This window comes from Anoplophora glabripennis, unplaced genomic scaffold (genome assembly GCF_000390285.2).
Source record: "Anoplophora glabripennis isolate ALB-LARVAE unplaced genomic scaffold, Agla_2.0 scaffold37, whole genome shotgun sequence".
NCBI lineage: Eukaryota > Metazoa > Arthropoda > Insecta > Coleoptera > Cerambycidae > Anoplophora > Anoplophora glabripennis.
The window spans coordinates 270,171-284,602 of NW_019416243.1; the positions used below are offsets into that span (position 1 = coordinate 270,171).

Consider the following 14,432-nt stretch of genomic DNA (forward strand, 5'->3'; position numbering starts at 1 on the left):
AGACGAGCAAATATTGTGTGATGAGGTACCCTACGTCCTGGATACAACTCAGCATACAATCGTCGGCCATAGACAAAATGCATGTCTGATAATTCCGAATTTGTAAAATTTTCCATTCTTTTCGATAAAAGAAAAATTAATTACTTATTAACACTAACGTTATAGCAAACTAAAAGCTTAATAAATTAATAATGACGAAACGCTAATTTGACATTTCTTAAAAATATTCGTATTTAACAGACAAATGTTGACAGTAGCCTACTAGGTAATGTATTAAAGAAATAAAAAATACGCGTTAAGATGTTTTATTTTTTTGCATCAAAACGGCGCCCCATACGAAGAAAAGGCAAGAGAGATTTTTTGTCACAAATTGAACGAGGAATTCAAAAATGATTTTTAATTTGTAATATCTCAGTGGCGTACCATTTTTTTCTTTAAAAAAATTGAGATTATTACCCGTACGCGCGCCAATGATGAACATAAAATTCTTAATTGCGTGTCAAAAAATGCGCAATAACTACCTCTTAAAACCCACCAAATTTCATTTGCACATCTCGACCGGTTTCAGAGCAATAAATTAAATCGTCAGTTTTTAAGAAAAACTTTGACACCCCGTATCTCGGAAAACGAATCATTTGCGGACATACGTTTATAAGCAAACTGCCATTATTTTCTCATGTAGAATCACCCCCTGAAATTTGTCGCACTTATTTACTAACACCCTGTATAATATATCCACAAAATCTAAGTCGTTATTTTTACTACATTTTAGGTTTTTGCACTTTGCCATTACAGTATACACCCTACATACTGAAGATAAGATAATTTCTTATATGAAACGGTAGAAACTAGAATGTGCATTGCGCTGCTAAAACAGTAGAATGTAATGAAACCGAAAATAAGTAATAGTGGACCGAAAAAGATCATCCAAATCAATAAAGATCAATAAGCCAAAGCTAAAATTCTTCTCACAACTAAAAGTTAACTCTGTAAATTAGTGAAGCCTTTTATGGAAATAATGTAATGCGAAATGTCTTTCTAAAATCAGAAATAAACTAATTTAAGATTTACAGCTACATTGTAATGGGATAAACTAGTAGTTGGCGAATGTTCTAGGTGAAGTTGTAAATATCCCGTTTGTTTCTGGAGTCTAATAAATTATCCGGCCCCTCCCAACCCAGCACTACTGTACCTACATGTTTTCGCTTCTTAAGTTATAAAATACCAACCTACAAACATCACGAATGTCGGAAATGACATATTACCATAAAATATACCTCTCATTTTTTTACATTATCCTTTTATTTGTTAAGATGTTTTTCATCATACTCGACCATTTGGTGCAAGAAAACAGAAGCAAAAAATATTTCATTTTTATTTTTAAGAGTTGGGCATTAAAACAACTTTTCTAACACTTGTCCCACGAAAAAAGAATTTTTCCGAATTTATGGACCTCATATAATTCGAATTTTAAAAAATGACGATAGAAATGGCAATAAAAACGCAGTCATATATTAGAAGTCCACTAGTAAAATCGATATTTCTTCTTAATAAAGTGAAGTCCAATGAGATTGGGGAGTAACATAGATTTTTACCTATCAGATCGTTAAAAACAAATTTGATAAATTATTGTATGTACCTATATATTGTCCATATTGGATTGTCAAATACGAGTCGACCCTGTGCACACCGATTTTAGTAAAGCTTTTGATGAATTAAATCACAATATATTCATAGCAAAGTTAATGAAAGTTAGCGTGCATTGGAGATTACTTCGTTTTCCTCCTGTTTATTCAACAGGTCACAAACTGTCTTTAAATGGATTCCATTCTGTTCTTTATGTAACTACTTCTGATGTATTCCAAGGTTCCCATTTGAAGCCACCGCATTTTGCAATCTATCTTAACGTCATAGTCATATTTTTAGCACCGTAAATTTTTAACTTACGGCGGTGGCATAAAAGTATTTTCAAAAATAAACAGTGTAACTGATTGTTCACTAGTTCAATTATTATAATTTTTGTCAGTAGGTATTGCAGTATTAAGTTCCAGAGAAATAGGTAAATGTCTAAAAATGAGAACCAAAGATACAATTATTACATTAAGTACATTATTTACTCTCTATAAGATTTTGTAGAGCTCAATTCAGGCAAAATTCTCCAATGAATAAAATGTGCAAGTGTATTAACACATGATTCTCTAATTTAAACATTTTTGATGTAAGTACCTTCAAGAAAAATGTTGTGAACCATTTCGTTATAATCAGTAAACCACTAAAAACGTTTTAATATAATTCTATTATTTGTAGCTATATGATTCAGGATGTATTACTAGTAATGTCCCTGATCTATTTTTGTTTATTAACCTTGTACATCAATTTATTTATTTGTTTTTTTTTGTTGATCTGTGAATCACATTTTCTTGGCTACCCAACCGTTCTGTATTATATATTTGAATAAATAAATAATAATTAATTAAACACATACGCTTCTCTGATTCTAACAGAGATACTTCGTATTGTATTATGTACATTAAATCGTTGAGTTAGAAATACTATTTCTTTACCCAACGATTAAATCCAGTCTATTATAGATTTATACACATTTAAGTAGCTACGTCTATTGGTTGTTGTTGGTACTGCCAATTTAGTAACATAGCAACGCATGACAGATCTACCAATGTAAAATGTAATGAAAGTTATATAATGTCGAGGTCTTGGTATTGAGATAAGGTAGTATTGAGGAGACTTAATACTGACTGACTGACACAGAGCATATACAATATATTGAGGAATTCGAATGGACTATGGCAAACAAAAATCTTTTACGATATTATTGCATGTATCAAGAAAAAATAACTAATGTCTACAGAAAAATAAGGATCACAGATTTAATTAATCTATATACCTACATCATCACACGAGGATTGTTAACTGGATTTAGGGCCAACAAACAATTGCGTGTCAATGTGGAGCAAGAGATAAAAGGTCTCCCGGTCGACAATAATCTTCTTCTGTAAATAGATCGTTAACCTACATTTTTAATTAACGCATGAACGCACAATGTCGGAGCCTAGACAGAACTATTTACTATCACTGATTTATAAGCCGAATTGTAGGATGCAGTGTATCATGGACAACGAAAACATCCGCCATTTTTTTGTCGACAACTGTAGATGGGTTCATTCAGCGTACATGTAAACAATCAAACGGGAAAATCAGATTTATTGATAAGTCAATTCCAATTTAAAAAAACAGGTTAACAGGAAAATATGATTTTTTATCGGGTTAGAGTGTATAGAATCATATTAATGAATATCAGTGCCTTTTCATTTATTACTTATGTCATGAAAATTTGACATATAATCGTAAGGGAATTTTTCAAAGAAACATACAAAATGTTCAGAAACTTTGAGCAAAAAGGTTATTGTAAAATAATGATACAAATTCTTATGGCATACGAAAACTCAATATTAAAGGAGTTACAGAAGACCCAAAAACTAATGAAAAAAAAAGAACCAACGAATGAACAGTAAATAATTTTTATTTTAAAATTTCACACTTTTTATAAAGTAAACAATATAATTATTGGATTTTAATGCTTATAGTTGTAGTTTTTCAAGGTTTTAAAGGTATGATTTCTTTTTTTTTTCGATAATAAGTGTAAACTCTATACCCCTGGAAAAGTCATATTCTATTTCTACGAATCAACGCCTACCGCATTTTTTGAGGTTAAAATTCAAGAAATTGCATTAACAATTTTTTAAATATAAAATCTGATTACACTTCTGTTCTTCAGCATCCTTTTAAATGGGTATGCACCCAATTTTATAAAATATACGAAATTTCTGCAGATAAATATAATAATGAAAATATTATTATGAATTTATTGTTGCAGACAAAGTTACTTGTAGAATAAACACAAAATAGACAACAAAATTTATTCTAATAATATTGCTAAGCGAGTTAATCGTAAACGAGGAATTAAAATTTAAACACTAAAAAATAATTGTGAAAGATTTACAAATAGTTGTTGTTTTATTTATAAAAAAATTAAGTTAGTACATCCAAATCTACGATATTAATTACTATGGTATCTATTATTGGCATTAATATTGTTGTTTATTTATGTTTATTCTAGGCCTTAATTTATTTGTAATAATAAATGCACAATAATATTTTATTTTTATCGATATATGTACAATCGACGCAAGATAAAGGTTTCCAATTTGAATCGTATTTTGTTTGAAATATGACGGCTTAACCGCTTGTCTATATGGGGCGTTCCCATTAAACTCGTGTGACAATATTTTACCGTCACATTTGACATTTTACGAGTTTTGTACAAAAATGCTTTCCTGGTAGATTGGCATTTTTAAAATGGGACTAATCGGCAAACTCTTATAGCAGACCCCGTATGCATTTTTTATTATCTTGTTTCTATTAAGAGTTGCATTTACATAACAATAGAAAAATCGATTCATCCTAGTTAATAAATCTTGTGAAACGTCTACTACCTACTTACGAATAGTTAGATTGAATGAATTCAACAAAATTACGTTTTATTTTTTTTTTTAATTTTGAAAACCCTGCAGCTCGGAAACTGCGGCCTTGCCTACGTGTGTGTAACAAAATTTACTTAATTTTAGCCACATAATGGGCCTCTGTTTTTTTCTGTACGCCATTAATGAACACTGTATAGGTGCCCGCAATGAAATCAGTTGAAGTTTCTTATAAAAGTTATAAAGCATACAATTCTACATAAAAATTACCTCTAGACTTTTTCTTGTACTATTAAAATTAACAGTTAGGTAGGTTGGAAGTTAACGGAAGATTTCAGAAATTTAAAAAAAATCATAACGAGCATAATGAATGAATTTTGTATTTTTTTCTTCAATCTACTCTAAAAAGTGTAACTTTTCTTTTCAGGGAAATAGATATAATTTTTAATTTTGAATAAGAAAGTTATAACAATTTCAAATTTTTAATCGTTAATTTTAATGATGTAACAAAACTAAAACATTTTTTTTTCTATACTATTCGATTGATTTATTTAAAATAATGAAAAGTTGCTTTCGAATTTTTACGTTTGTTTTTTAGACATACAAATTTATTTAGATACCTTTTTATATTTTGAATTTTATTTAGCTCCTACGACACTGCCAGGACAAAGATAAAAAATCACGTTCGCTTTGTCGCACTCATGGTACCGAAGTTGTGGACAACTCGTATGCTTATAACAAATATAGATTATTTCGTTCGCTATTGTCAATGCGCGTGCGTCAGTAAACGTGTGTTTCTTTAAAATATTGTATGCTCAATATGCACTATTAATCTCAAAAAGGTAAATACATATTAATAAGGACTAATATTTTTTCTTTTACTAAAACGGATTTAAACGAATGCAAACTAACCCTCATGTTCACCCCCAAAAATAATATTTCCGTGATTACTCGGGTTCTAATCAATATTTTGGAATGAAACAAAATGGAAATTACTTCTTATAAAAAAAACATTTATGAAATTATGTAATGCGTCAGTTGAATGAACAGTATGACGATATTCCACCAAATAGAGATACGCTCTGGGAACGAATACAAAATATTTGGAACGCTATAGACTTGAATTATACAGGGTGTAACTAAATAAGTGTAAAACATTTAAGGGGGTGATTCCTCATCGAAAAAAAGATAGGATCTTTCATATAAAGAAACTTCATTGGAGCATCCCTTGTTAAGATACAGCCCCTTAAAGGGGGCACATAAAATTTGTTTAACATTTTCTTTCACAAGCACTAAACAAGTTACAATATTGAAATTAACCTGACATTTTCTACTACCAAAAAGACACTTAGCCAGTAATTTATTTGGTTTACCCCATGGTTGTAAGGGGTGGAAAACGCAACCCCTAAAATTTATTTCCAACGTAACTTTTGTCTTATTATTTGTTTACCATTTAAAAATTTATTTCTGTTTCATTTAAAAAAAAAATTTCTTGATTTTTTTGCCCAAAATAAACCAGTTCGCAGCAAAAAATTATTTTACGAACAAGATACATATCGCCATAAAACGAAAATACGACTAATTTATCTATCTATCTATCCCTTTAAGGGGCTGTATCTTAACAAGGGATGCTCCAATGAAGTTTCTTTATATGAAAGATCCTATCTTTTTTTCGATGAGGAATCACCCCCTTAAATGTTTTACACTTATTTAGTTACACCCTGTATATGACGCCTTGTTACATCTATGCCAAACAGTTTACAAGCCGTTATTGATTCGGATGGTGGTTGGACATATTATTAGACTGTTTTGTTTTTTTATTGTTTATAAAATTATGTGAAAATAGGTACATAAGTTCATAACATTATGGGCCCGGAAATGCTTCCTTTCTGATAGATGTAAAATTTAAAAAAATCCTGTTTTTCTAAATATTTCGAAATCGATTTAAGATATTACACTGAGCTTTGGTGTCTAGTACAGTGGCAGTGTAATATCTTTTCGAGATATTTAGAAAAAACCGGATTTTAAATTTCTTTCGACATCTATCTCAGAAAGAAAACATTTCCGGACCCATAATGACATGAACTTATTTACTTATTTTCACTTCCAGAACACGTCTTTAAAATATTTCCCTTTCCTCCCGAAACTGTATAAGTTATAATAAACTGTAGTTTACAATATTTTTTTATTTTGTTGCCTTCATGACCTACCTATCTACTTTCTGCAGAATATGACACAAATTCTTATTTCAAAATATTAATTTTCTCAGGGACAAGAAAAATAATGTGGCAAGACAAAGCAATTTCAAAACCTGTATACTCTTCTCTTTTAAAATGCATATACTTCAGGCCTGCAATTTTTTGTTATGTGTCGTTACACACGTGCCTATACAAAAAAAAAAAAAAATATGACACCCCTAATTATTGATGCCTCCCAAAATTCCTATTAATAGTCCACCGGCTCGCCATTTTAAAAGTAGTATGCCTTTTATCTTGCGTCGAGTGTACGTATATTTTTTAATTTGGTATGTAGGTACTCATTTAAAAAGGTGATAAATAAGAGGATGACGGGTATTCAGATTGTATATATACTTACGGTTTGTTTGGTTTGGTTCCAAAAATATCGCGGTACGTCATGATTATTTTGACTTGAAATTATTCAAAATATAGAATTGCTAACCTTCTACTAAAATGTTTGAAATTGCTAAATGTAACAAAATATGAGTGTTTTGTATAATTTTGGACGATATTTTTTTGGAAAATATCGTGCACCACTGATGGTATAAATTGATCACGAATGAAAAATTTCATTTCACGAATGTGTACAACTTTTCGCACAGAAAAATAAAATAAAAAAATATATGTATTGTACAGGGTGATTCACTATATTTTGCCCCCCCCTTTAACTTTTTTGTTATAAAAAAATGTCAAATACAAAAGTTGCACCATTTTTTATGAATTTTTCGAAAATGATAATAGAAAAACAAATGAAGTCCAAACAAAATGATCGCTGATGTTAACTTTGTTAATTTAAATGGAACACCCTGTATATTTTTACATATTTGGATAGAACGTTACCTGTCGAGCATAGTCATATTGGGTTTGTTGGGTCCATCTCTAAGAATAAGCGAGATACTGTTAAAAAACGAAAAAATGTTTTTTTATTTGAAAATAAGACATCTTGTAATTGTTAGATCTCTTTAAACGAAAGTTTAAACAACGTTGTAATAGCATCATGCAACTTCCATCACAAAATATATTGTAGTTGTATATAAATTTGCATCTATACTTTTCGTAGATATTAAATGTCATTTATAGTATCAGATCCTAGATCAACGCCTAATTCCCAAAACAAATTTTAATTAATGTAAAAGTATGCATAGTGTCACGCAGGACTGTAAATAAATGCCTACTCTGTACATCGGACAAATGAAAATGTAGTCAGAAATGATATTTGGCGTTATTTTATACATTAATACATGTGTTGGTTAATTATGCGATTATAGTTAGTAACTAAACAACAGATTAATTAAGCCTAATTAAAAATTGACATACAGTTTAAACAATGTATAACGGTGCTTTGTTGCTTTTGATAGGTTAAATATCGTTGTAGATTATAATCACCTAAACTTAACTACAAATTTTAATTAAAATATCCTATTATGTATTATAGACCGTAAGCGCGGAATTTTATACTTGAAAATTATTTTAATAATAAAATATTTTTGTTCAAGGTCGTATCATATCAACTTGGTTTAAGTAACAGGAAAAAATCATTGCAAACTGAAGCAATCAATGCCAAACAATTACTAAAATATGTAAAACTCGTCATACAAGATTACGACGTTCGACGTTCCCCCCTTTAATTTTATTATATTTTACCGATATCATTTAAGTACATTCCAATCGAATTTTAAAAATCCTCACATGTACGAGGGCTCTATTGCAAATAGGCACCCAGCAACGCATTTTTATAGATTTTATTACACAGTTTGTCTAAATATGAATCAATGTACAAATAACAGACTTTCCTCCATTCTAACGCAGAGTTTCTAAAAAATGGAGTTAGTTTGAAACTTAAATTACTTTTTGTTGTAAAGAAATTTGCAATTTGCCGCTTTTGAACAAGCGGCAACGTAAAAGTTATTTGAGTTTCAAACTAAGTCCATTTTATAGAAAATCTGCGTTAAAATGGGAGCAAGTCTGTTATTTGTACATTAATTCACATTTAGACAAACTGTGCAATAAAATCTATAAAATGTATTGCTGTTTGCGTATTTACTATACAGCCCTCTTAAGATATTTGAATGAAACGTGACATCGCATATGTAGTTTTTGGAATAGTCAAACAATAGTCATATTGTACTATTGTCTGAATTTATTCATTTATAGCAGAGCTTTAGCTTTTTCTCTTTTAATTGTCATCTCTGAAAAAATTAATTAAGAAAACTTTTGCACCAAAAGTCAAAAATTATTCTTATTAAATTATTTATTTTGCTTATCCGAAAATCTCACTGAAAAATGCAGACAAATACAAAATCACATCATTATATCACGCAATTCAAAATTATAGTAAAACGTTTCGAAAAAACAAACTCTATTTATTATCGAAACTGGGAATTATGTTTCACTTTTAGTGGTTTTTAAGTTTGACTGTTTATATTTGTCCATTTATCTGCTTAAAAAATGATTTGTATATTTTTTTAAAAAATCTTAATAACAAAAAATCAAGAAGGATTTTGGAGTGGTATGTCGACAACTGTGTATAATTCTTTATTAATAAGACATTACAGTTTATTGAAGAGGAATAATGTCCTGTAAGGCTATTTTGTGATCCTGACAGGCACTCGACGTCCATCTTATGTTATTTATATTTAAATTAACCGATTATGGTATATTACAGGGACACATTTAACTGTGGCTACATTTCTCAAGGTTTCTTTCAGCAACGTACGAAGTGAGATATGTACTAGTGTGTTTAAAAGTAACTATGAGAGACCTTCAAAGATCCATTTTAGATATCGTATTTTTTCTTCTACATGTACATAAATCGATAATTTCTAATACATTAAATGAATTAATTCAACAGACTTGTAAACACATTTTGATGTTAGATAATTATTTTTCTCAACATTCTATGCAAATCCGAAGAAAACTCGGATTAATATGATTTCACAACAAATAAGTGAAAGAAATGTGACAAATTAAATATTAATATTACTGATGATAAGTTTAAATGCAATAAGTTTCTTGGAATTTACTTTCTTCCTGAACTGAAAGTACACTACTAAAAATGGAACTCAACTACTGATTTTCTCGAGAACGGCTAATCTGATTTTGACGACCTTTTTTTTAATTGTAGGTTTATTCTTCGGCAAACTCCCTAATGCACAAGATTTTATAGAAATTTAAGTTTTCAGAATATATATAAAGGGTACAAGAGCTGTTTGCTCTGAAATTTGGAATACCCTGTAGAAAGTACCACCTACGTAAGAGAATGTCTCTTGAATATGATCGCAGTTCCATCTTTTCTGAACAATTTACTTTATGATTCATTTACAAAATTCAAATTCAAAAACAGAAAAAATCAATAACAAAAACAAAAGAAAAAAATCAATATTGTGTATCCACTTGTGTGTTTGCTTTTACATATTTATATCTCTGGCTCTCTCTCTCACATACACAGACACACTATTTTTAAGTAAGGGTGACATTAAAGCGTTATATTATGGATCAATTGATTCGTGTATAAGGTTTTGTTTTTATTTCTGGGGCAATTTCACATTAGCTTGCATTAATTTATCAAAAAAACAATTTGATGTACGGCCTTGTGAGCCAATTTTTAAAGAGTTGGAGATTTCAATATTGCCTATATACTCTACTTGATTTAATAATAGTTACTAGTGAAGAATTAATAGAATCAGTTACAGTTCTTTCTGTTGACAATATGTCTCATCATGAATTAACGTATTGTACTTTAACAATTCCTCGTAAAAATGAGCCTGAAATTAAAACCATGCGATGCTTTAAACATTTTAATTACGATCAGTTTGATTTGGACTTGAGAGCTATACCTTTGGAAATTATTTTTGATATTGATGATGTTAATGATAAATTGGCTTTCATGAATTGTAATTTACTTGAACTTTTTAATAAGCATGCGCCTTTACGAACTATAAGAATTACAAAAAATTATAGTCCATGGATTACTGATAATATTCGCTTATTGATATCGCTTAGAAATAAAGCTAGGAGTCGATGGAGGGTTAGTAAGAATGTAAACCATTATAATTATTATAAAATGCTGAGAAATTATACCACTCTTGCATGCAGGCAGGAAAAAAGGCCTATTTAGAACATAAACTGAAGTCTGATGGTGTCAACACTGTTTGGAAAAAGTTAAAACTCAATTCGCGTAAACATGAAACTTGTATACCTAAGAATTTACAGGATGTAAATAGCATTAACAATTACTACTGCGCAGCTGTCCCTAAATTACCTGGTGATCAAAATACAATTAATTATTACTTGAACCATACGATTAGGGAAAACATGGAACACTTTAAATTTTCTACTGTCACGGAAGATAAAATACAAAAAATTTTATACAATATTAAAACCAGTGCTCAAGGCCAAGACAATCTAAATATTAAAATGTTGTTATATTGCTGTCCTTTTATAATTCCATATTTAACTCATATTATCAATACCTGTCTTTTAAATAGATTTTTCCCGGATTCCTGGAAAGTGGCTGTCGTAAGACCTATTCCTAAAATGAATAATCCTCAAGATTTCAAAGACCTGCGTCCTATAAGCATATTGCCAACAATGTCAAAGGTTTTAGAACGGGTAGTCGACTTACAAATTCGGGAGTATGCAAATAAATACAATATAATACCACAATTTCAGTCAGGTTTTAGACTTCAGCATAGTTGCGAGACCGCTTTAATGTGCATTACTGACGATATTTTGAGAGGTTTAGATGAAAAAAAAAGTAACTGTGTTGACACTGATTGACTTCTCTAAGGCGTTTGATACGTTGAATTATGAAGTCCTATTTGCTCTTCTTAAATATCTTGGTTTTGCTCATTGTACTATTCAATTTTTTCGCAACTATTTTAAGAATAGATATCAGTGTGTCAAAATAGGAGATAATATATCTACCCTCCTGGAAATAACATCAGGTGTTGAGCAAGGTTCAATTATAGGCCCTTTGCTTTTTATGCTGTATACTTCCACTATCGATCAAGCAATTGATAAATGTAAATTCCATCTTTACGCTGATAACACTCAAATATATCACACTTTTCAACCACATGACTATGATCTGGCTCTAAATGAAATAAATAATGACATATCTAACATAATGGAGTGGGCACAGAATCATAGTTTAAGCATAAACCCCAAAAAAACATCAGTTTTAGTATTTGACCAAAAAAAGATACAGAATATTTTAGAACAGCGCATACGTATTAAATTTGATAATCAAGAGACTTCACCTGTTGGTAATGCAAGAAACCTAGGACTAATCATGGATTCGTCGTTAAAATTTAAAATACATATTAATAATAATATACGTAGCGCTTATGCGAATCTAAAGTTGATCTATAATCACAGGCATTATATTAATAAAAGAGTTAAAATTCTACTTTGCGAGTCTCTTGTTTTGTCAAGATTTAATTTTTGTGATATCATTTATGGCCCTTGTATTGATTATAGAGATGTTAAAAGAATTCAAACGGTTCAAAATGCATGGCTTAGATTAATATTTGGTATCAAAAAACGACAGAGTATCTCTCACAAGCTAAAAGAGGTTGGGTGGCTAAATATGTCCGATCGCAGACAGCTACATGCTGCTGGTAAATTTCATAAAATAATAAATTTAAAAGCTCCTCAGTATTTATATGAAAAAATCAAGTTTAGAGGCGATGTTCATAACATTAACGTTAGATTTAGAGGAAGACTGACGCCTCCTTCTCACCGTACAGAATTGTTTAAACGATCTTTCTCGTACCAAGTGTCTAAAATATATAACAATTTGTCAAAGGTCTTAAAATTGGAAACGGTTTATCGCTTCAAGAAAGTTTTTAAGAAGAAGTTGCTTGATAGCCCCAGTTAAAACATGCTCCTTACAATATATTATCAAATGTATTCCTAGTTAAAATTTTTGTACTTTTTTATTTGTTTTTTGTAATGTTCAATTTATTCGCTGTACCGCATCATTTAATGTTGTTGCTTTTGTGTGTGCTTAAGATTAATATCAGAAGTTGTGTTGCATACAACCAGCTGATCTTCGGCATTTTCTTCTTTAATTCGCTTATATAATAGTTAACAATAGTTCTTTTTTTGTTTTAATGTATATCATTTAAAGTGAATTATGAAGAAATAAAGTCCTTTATTATTATTATTATTATATATACAGGGTGTCTCGAAATTAGGGGGTAATATTTCTACAGGGTGTTCTATGTCGAAAAAGATTATTTTTTCTTTATATAAACGTGGGTACAGAAATTCTCCTTTAGGAAGTTATAGCCACTTAAAGGGGCCACTCTGTTGATGTTTTTTTCTAAATAACTCCGACACCACTTGAGATAGATTTATGAAATTTGGTAACTAGCTTAACTCATATGTGCTTAGTCCGCTACTAAAACGAAATTTTAAAGCATAAAAAAGTTATGGTAAATTTTATCCCCCTGGAACGTATGTGATGAAAATTTGTAAATTTCATTTTACAATTAGTAGCGGACTAAGCATGTATAAGAGTTAAGCTAGTTACCAAATTTTATAAATTTATCTCAACTTATTTCGGAGTTATTTAGAAAAAACCATCATCAGAGTAGCCCCTTTAATTTTTGGACCCACGTTTACATAAATTAAAAGTAATCTTTTTTGGCATAGAACACCCTGTAGAAATATTGCCCCCTAATTTCGGGACACCTTGTAATAACTACAAGTCACGTGACCGCCGAGCTTAGGCTACCAACACTGCACGGCTGGTATTGTCAACTAAAAATCCCTAAATCTTAGCTTACTAATATTAATGATTTGTTTACAATGAACAACGACAAACCATCTACGCTCGAGATAATGTGATCGCCGATTGGTTGAATAGAATCTCGTACAAAATTACACCAATCACCTGCCAGTGAAACAGAATGTGTATTAATGTGATTTTGATCTTGTTTTAATAATTTTTAATTTTACCGAAATTTAATTGCCAACGTGAATGAAGTAAAATTACAATTCCCAACCAAATTACTGGTCACGTGGCTTGTAATAATTTCTGAGAAAAAAATATTTCTCCAACAAACTGGAACAATGGAAATTGGAGTTAAATTTCTTTGAAGGTCCGGAACTGTTTAAGGAACCATTTTGGTTTTGAGGTACCTATATTCGGATAATTGATTTCGGTCAGGTGAATCTTTGGCTATATTTTTACACCTAATTATGAGTTGCCTTGTATATACAAACCTAGTGCTTTTTGAAAAGAAACACAAATAACTTCTGCGTTTAAAACAATTCCGTGTTTGGCCTTGCTACGATTTTAGAGAAATGAAATAGTCACGACGGAAATAACGCCAACCACACATGCTTAGGGAAATGACTGCTGATAACCGAATCCCTACACAATCCCCAACAAAACAAGCAATGTTAGGGGCTTCTTGACATGATTCGATCCGACAGGACGGAGTAGGGTCTGCGGGAACTTAATCACTTTTTAATTTCTTCAACATTAGTGTGTGACGGGTTTAATTTGGTGAACACAGTAATTCCTCCCTAGATTATGCCTTACCATTCCACTTCTTCAGAGCCGGACAAAAATAGGCCAGGAAATATAGAGTTGGACGCGACATTTTGTTTCGGCAAGCTGAATTTATCACTATAGACGCTAAATATTATGTACTATAACATATTAGTTTCCACAGTCATAAAA

General features: G+C 30.5%; 1 protein-coding gene across 1 annotated transcript in view; it reads right to left on the reverse strand.

Annotated features, from left to right (window-relative positions):
* The window catches only part of LOC108913512 (colorectal mutant cancer protein), a 189,072-nt gene that overhangs the window by 146,211 nt on the left and 28,429 nt on the right, over positions 1-14,432 (reverse strand). The gene's annotated exons all lie outside the window — the stretch shown is intronic.